Genomic DNA, 5,336 nt, shown 5'->3' with positions numbered 1-5,336 from the left:
ATTTAAAAATAGGTAAAGGATCTGAATAGATATTTCTCCAAAGACGACATACAGTCAATAAGCACGTGAAAAGACACTCAACATCATTAGCCATCAAGGAAATGCAAACCAAAACTGCAATGAGATACCGCTTCATACCTCGTACCAGAATGGTTGTAATCAAGTAATCAGATAATAAACAAGTTTTGGCAAGGAAATGGAGAAATGGGAACCCTCATACACTGCTAGTGGGAATGTAAAATGGTGCAGCTGCTTTAGAAAATATTTTGGCAGTTTCTTAAAATGTTAAAATTAGAGTTACCATATGACCCAGCAGTTTTACTCCTAGGTATATACCCAAGAAAAACGAAAGCATATGCCCATATAAAAACTCCTACCCAAAAGTTCATAGCAGCATTCCTCAATAGCCAAAAGTGGCAACGACCCAAATGTCCATCAACTGACAAATAAATAAGCAAAATGTGGTATGTCCATACAATGCAGCAACTCAGGGGCGCCTGGGTGGCTCAGTCGGTGAAGCGTCTGCCTTCGGCTCAGGTCATGATCCCAGGGTCCTGGGATCGAGCCCCGTGTCAGGCTCCCTGCTCAGTGGGGAGTCTGCTCCTCCCTCCCTCTTGTGCTCTCTCTCTCTCTCTCTCTCTCTCTCTCTCTCGCTATCTCAAATAAATAAAATCTTAAAAAAAAACAATGCAGCAACTCAGACGACCCTTGAAAATGTTATGCTAAGTGAATGGAGACAGTTACTACTTTTAAGTAGTTGCTCAAAGTAGGTTAGGGGACGGAGATAAGCATTTTCTTAATGAAATAGAACAGGCTAGATTAGATTAGACTAGATCAGATCTTTATATCCCAGCTTAAGTGCCATTTCCTCAAGGAGTCTTCCCTAACTAGGTCAAATCCCCTCTCTCTTGGAACCTGTCCTTGATAGCACTAAGCACAGTTGGAAGTTTGTGTTTATTTGCATGATGATTAGATGGACGTTGGGATCCCAGGATGTGACTATAAATGCACTGCATCTCCAGCACTTAGCATGCAGTTGATGGCACATAGCAGGGTTATTTGTAAGTTATCTGTTCAAGGAAGGAAGGAGAGAAACTGGTTAGTGGGGGGTCAAGTTGTAGATGCAAAGAACAGAGTATCCTAGAAGGAAAGGAATAAAATGTGGGATGTAGATGAAGTCTCTAAAATAAAGGTCTCTAAGACATTGTTTTTCAAACTGGGGGTCCCAACACATTAGTGAATTGAGAAAATGATATACTAAGTTGTGGCCAGAATTTTTTAATGAAATGGAATAGGGTAGGATAGAAAATATCAGAGGTGTGCCTCAGTCACTCAGACTCTTGATTTCAGCTCTTTTCATGATCTCAGGGTCGTGAGATAGAGCCCAGCCTCATGCTGGGCATGGAGCCTGCTTAAGATTCTCTCTCCCCGAGGAAGAATGAAGGGGAGTAAGTCAGAGGGGGAGACGAACCAGGAGAGATGATGGACTCTGAAAAACAAACTGAGGTTTCTAGAGGGGAGGAGGGTAGGGGAATGGGTTAGCCTGGTGATGGGTATTAAAGAGGGCACATTCTGCATGGAGCACTGGGTGTTATGAACAAACAATGAATCATGGAACACTACACCAAAACAAATTATGTAATATATGGTGATTAACATAACAATAAAAAATTTAAAAAAAAAGATTCTCCCCCTCTCCCTCTGCCCCTCCTCCCACTCCCCACCCCCACCCTCTCTCTCTAAAAGAAAAAGAAGAAAAAAGAAAATATCAGAGAATATAGCACATACCGAAATTTTCATGAAACTTTTGTTTCAACTATATATAGTTGTGTGATATATATATATATACACACACATACATACGTACATACATGTACACATGTGTGTTTTATGTCATGATTCTCCTGTGTTTCAATTTTGAAAAATTGAGACACTCCTATACCATACCCTCTGGTTCAAACATTCATGACTATAATTCTTTTGTGAAGCACTGATCATTCTAGTAGATTGAGAATCACAGACTGTGAATATAAGACCTTTGGTGGTTTGTGCTAGTAATAGCATAGCATTTTTTAAAAGTCATTTGTTAAGTACAAATTAAACATTAATTTCTCAAGTATAAATTGAACATTAATGGAATTTCTCAAGTATAAACATTAATTTGAGTTTTTAAGAACAAGCTAAACAATGGTTGCAATCTCTATTAAGGTGTTATTCAGTCTCTAAAATGTATCAACAGTTATGATTATTTCTAATCATTTATGATTAGGAAACCCGGGAAGCCAGTGTTTAGTTATGTGGCAAAATGCATTGTCCTTAATTTAATTTCTTTTACCATGAGTTTTTCAAAATGGTTTAATTGTAAGATTTCTTTGAATGTGTGTAACACATCACATGTGCCTAACAGTTCTTTCATTTGTGGGAACTGTGTGTGGTGGGAAGCCCAGGGCCTTTGGAGCCATTCTAGTCTGCAAGGAATCCTGGCTTTGTCGCTTACTGGCTGTTTGACATTTGACAAGTTGGTATATTGGGATCTTGGCTTCCTTGTCTATATAACGGAAATAATTTAGGTGGAAATTGCCTTTTGTGGAGGTCAAAATTGGTCAACTATCAGCAATTTCCTGAGGCTCAACCTAATGTTTATCTTACAGGGTGGTTGTGAGGATCAAACAAGACAATATTTGTTTAATACCTGGCACAGTGCCAATTAAATGTTAGTATTCCCTTTGACAAAGGTGAAAGATACTAGTGTCATTGTTTAATTATCTCTTTTAAATTGGCAGCATACACATTGGTCCATTGCACATTATATACTTATTTAATTTGTGTCTTGTTGCAGAAAGAATTTAAGTAGACTGGCACATAGTTGGTACTAGATAAATATTTGGATACTAGTGAGTTAATGTTTCTGTTGAGTTTTGTTTCCATGGTCATTTTTGAGCCATCATTTGGCACTTAACTAGAATTTGATGAAACATTAAAGAGCCCAGTTTGGACTGTTCTTTTCCAAGAGTTTGTAACAAAGTCTTGTTTTGTACTTCTATGATAGGTTGTTCTTTCCTGGGAGCCAGCCCCGTGCAATGGTGTCTGGTGAATGTTTAACAACAGACTCTCTGGAAGCAAGTGTGTGTGGGTGGTGGTGGACCTAAATGTAGCGTTGGCCAATTTCCATGCAAATACTTTGGTCACCTGTCACTGCTGATTTCAGGCTAGCAACTTGACATCACTGAATGCACAGTTGGGAAGAGGTGAGTGCAGTGAGCTCTTCTGAACTAGAATGAAGATGCTCCAGCCCCACCGCTGGCCCCAGGACACATGAAACCCAACCTCAGGGCAGTGCTCTGTAGACTGGAACTGAGCATGTGTGAGGATTTTTCATTTATACTTATGCTGCTAATAAAGAATTTTCACAATTACTGAGTATTTTTGAAAAACACAACTAAACAGAATAATTGCAAAAGCCAAACAAAACAATAATTACAATATTTATTGTTATCCTACATCTGTATGACACCTTCTCATTAAATTGTTTTTCTTGATGAGACAACATGCAGGGTTTTGCTCTTCTTTTTTCCTTTGGTTAACCTATTATTTTAATGACCAAAATACTAAGTAAGTATTCCCCCAAAAAAGTGCTGTGTAATTTTATTTATTGATTCTCTCTCTCTCTTTTTTTTTATTTATTGACTCTCTTGATGATCTAACTGGCTCAGATCTTGGGAAACTCCTTTTTTGGTGGGATTGTAAAATTCAACATCAATTTTTTTTTTTAATGTGAGGGAATGTGAATCACAGTTGGGGAAATTGCTGAGGCTATGGATCATTTTATGAGTGATGTGTTTTAAGATTTAAAAAAAATGCTTCTGCAAATAAAAGATGTTACTCCAAATCAGGGATACTAAATGGGAGGTGGTATTGTCCTGGGGTAGGGGTGGATTTAAGAAATCGATGGTGGCATTTTTGTTGTTGTTGTCAAAATGATTGGGGAGCACTGTTGACATTTAAAGGGTGGGGCCAGAGATGCTAGAACTGTAAATCATCCCATGTTCTGAATGACTTTCAAATATCCTGTGGAACTGTCATGTAGGTGAAAATAAACACCTAATTTTCCAAGACAGCAAGCACAGTATAAATTGAAGGATGCTTGCCTTTAGTTTTGCTTAGAATTTCCCCAAAGTTGTTCACCATGTTGGGAAGTCATAGCACCATGGGCAGTACTGAGTTCGCCGTTTGAGTTGCCGCTAAAGCCCACCTGTGTCAGTCTTGGCCTTGAGCCGTCCCTCACACTGATGCTGTGATAGTGTAAGCATTTGGCTACTTTATTTTGTCTTCTAGGATTGCCATGCCTGAGAGTTTACATTTTCAGGGGCATTTTATTATACATTACTTTCTTTTTATTTGTCCTTTCTGCCAGGGTATTATGTTGATTTTTTTCCTTTACAATTATACATAGTGATATGTGGTGTCCCCTATGGGTTTCATTTCAGGTTAGTACAGGAGGGCTACTGAATATATGTTATTAAAGGAATCATTGGGTCTGAGACCCAATAACTAATACAAATAACTCATCCTTAGCATAATATGACAATACCATTTCTGTTTCCAAGGTCCCCAGCATATATGCCTGCAGTCTGACATCAAAGAGTGGCGCATCATATTACCTTGGCTTCAAGACTATAAGTAGATTGTTGAACTCTGCCCCAGTCACTACCATTTGTGGCCCCAAATAACAATTTTATCCATTTTCTTTTTTTTCCTCCTTTTTTCCTTCCTGGCATCCGCTGAGCCATTGGCATTACTGCCACTGCCCACAGTGGCATCCACATCCCATCATGAGAAAAAGCCATCATCTGCTGAGTTGTATCCATTTTCTTGATCAGTTCTTACAGCATTGTTATTTTGTTCATCGGAACATCTGGTGCCCTCTTGGAAAAGGACTTACTCAAAAAGTCCGGTGGATCAAATATTATGACAGTTGTAAAATGAGGCGAACCTCTGTTTCCTTGAGTTTAGAATTTGCCCCTGAGGAATGTGGAGGCAGGCATGAGCAAGCACATCCGTTTTGTACAAGCACATGCAGTACATAGTGGCAATAAACACCCTGGTAAGAAAATAAGCACTTAGTGCTGTGCACACAGTAACAAAAAAATAAATATATACTTTGAGCTGGATTCAAATACGAACCTACAGGTCATGTTGTCAACACAGTGAAAAAGGAAAAAAAAATGCATCATCAGTGAATAAACCTGTAATGAGTATGCAGGGCTATCCTTTGGCAAGATTGCAGAGCACCTGGCGTTTCCAGCACTTGTATCTTCTTTCTCAGGTGCCCTTTC

At 38.9% G+C, this 5,336-nt stretch overlaps 1 non-coding gene across 1 annotated transcript; it reads right to left on the bottom strand.

Annotated features, from left to right (window-relative positions):
* Nucleotides 1-4,768: 4,768 nt before the first annotated feature.
* Nucleotides 4,769-4,855, bottom strand: LOC112813007 (small nucleolar RNA SNORD35). Its single transcript, XR_003205409.1, has one exon. It is a non-coding gene; the product is annotated as a small nucleolar RNA SNORD35 (small nucleolar RNA).
* Between the last annotated feature and the right edge of the window lie 481 nt (nt 4,856-5,336).

The sequence above is a fragment of the Callorhinus ursinus genome, unplaced genomic scaffold (genome assembly GCF_003265705.2).
Source record: "Callorhinus ursinus isolate GAN/ISIS: 27379988/994484 unplaced genomic scaffold, GSC_fseal_2.0 scaffold16, whole genome shotgun sequence".
In the NCBI taxonomy this organism is placed as follows: Eukaryota; Metazoa; Chordata; class Mammalia; order Carnivora; family Otariidae; genus Callorhinus; species Callorhinus ursinus.
The sequence above is the reverse complement of the archived record's forward strand: the minus strand, read 5'-3'. Positions and strand labels throughout refer to the sequence as shown.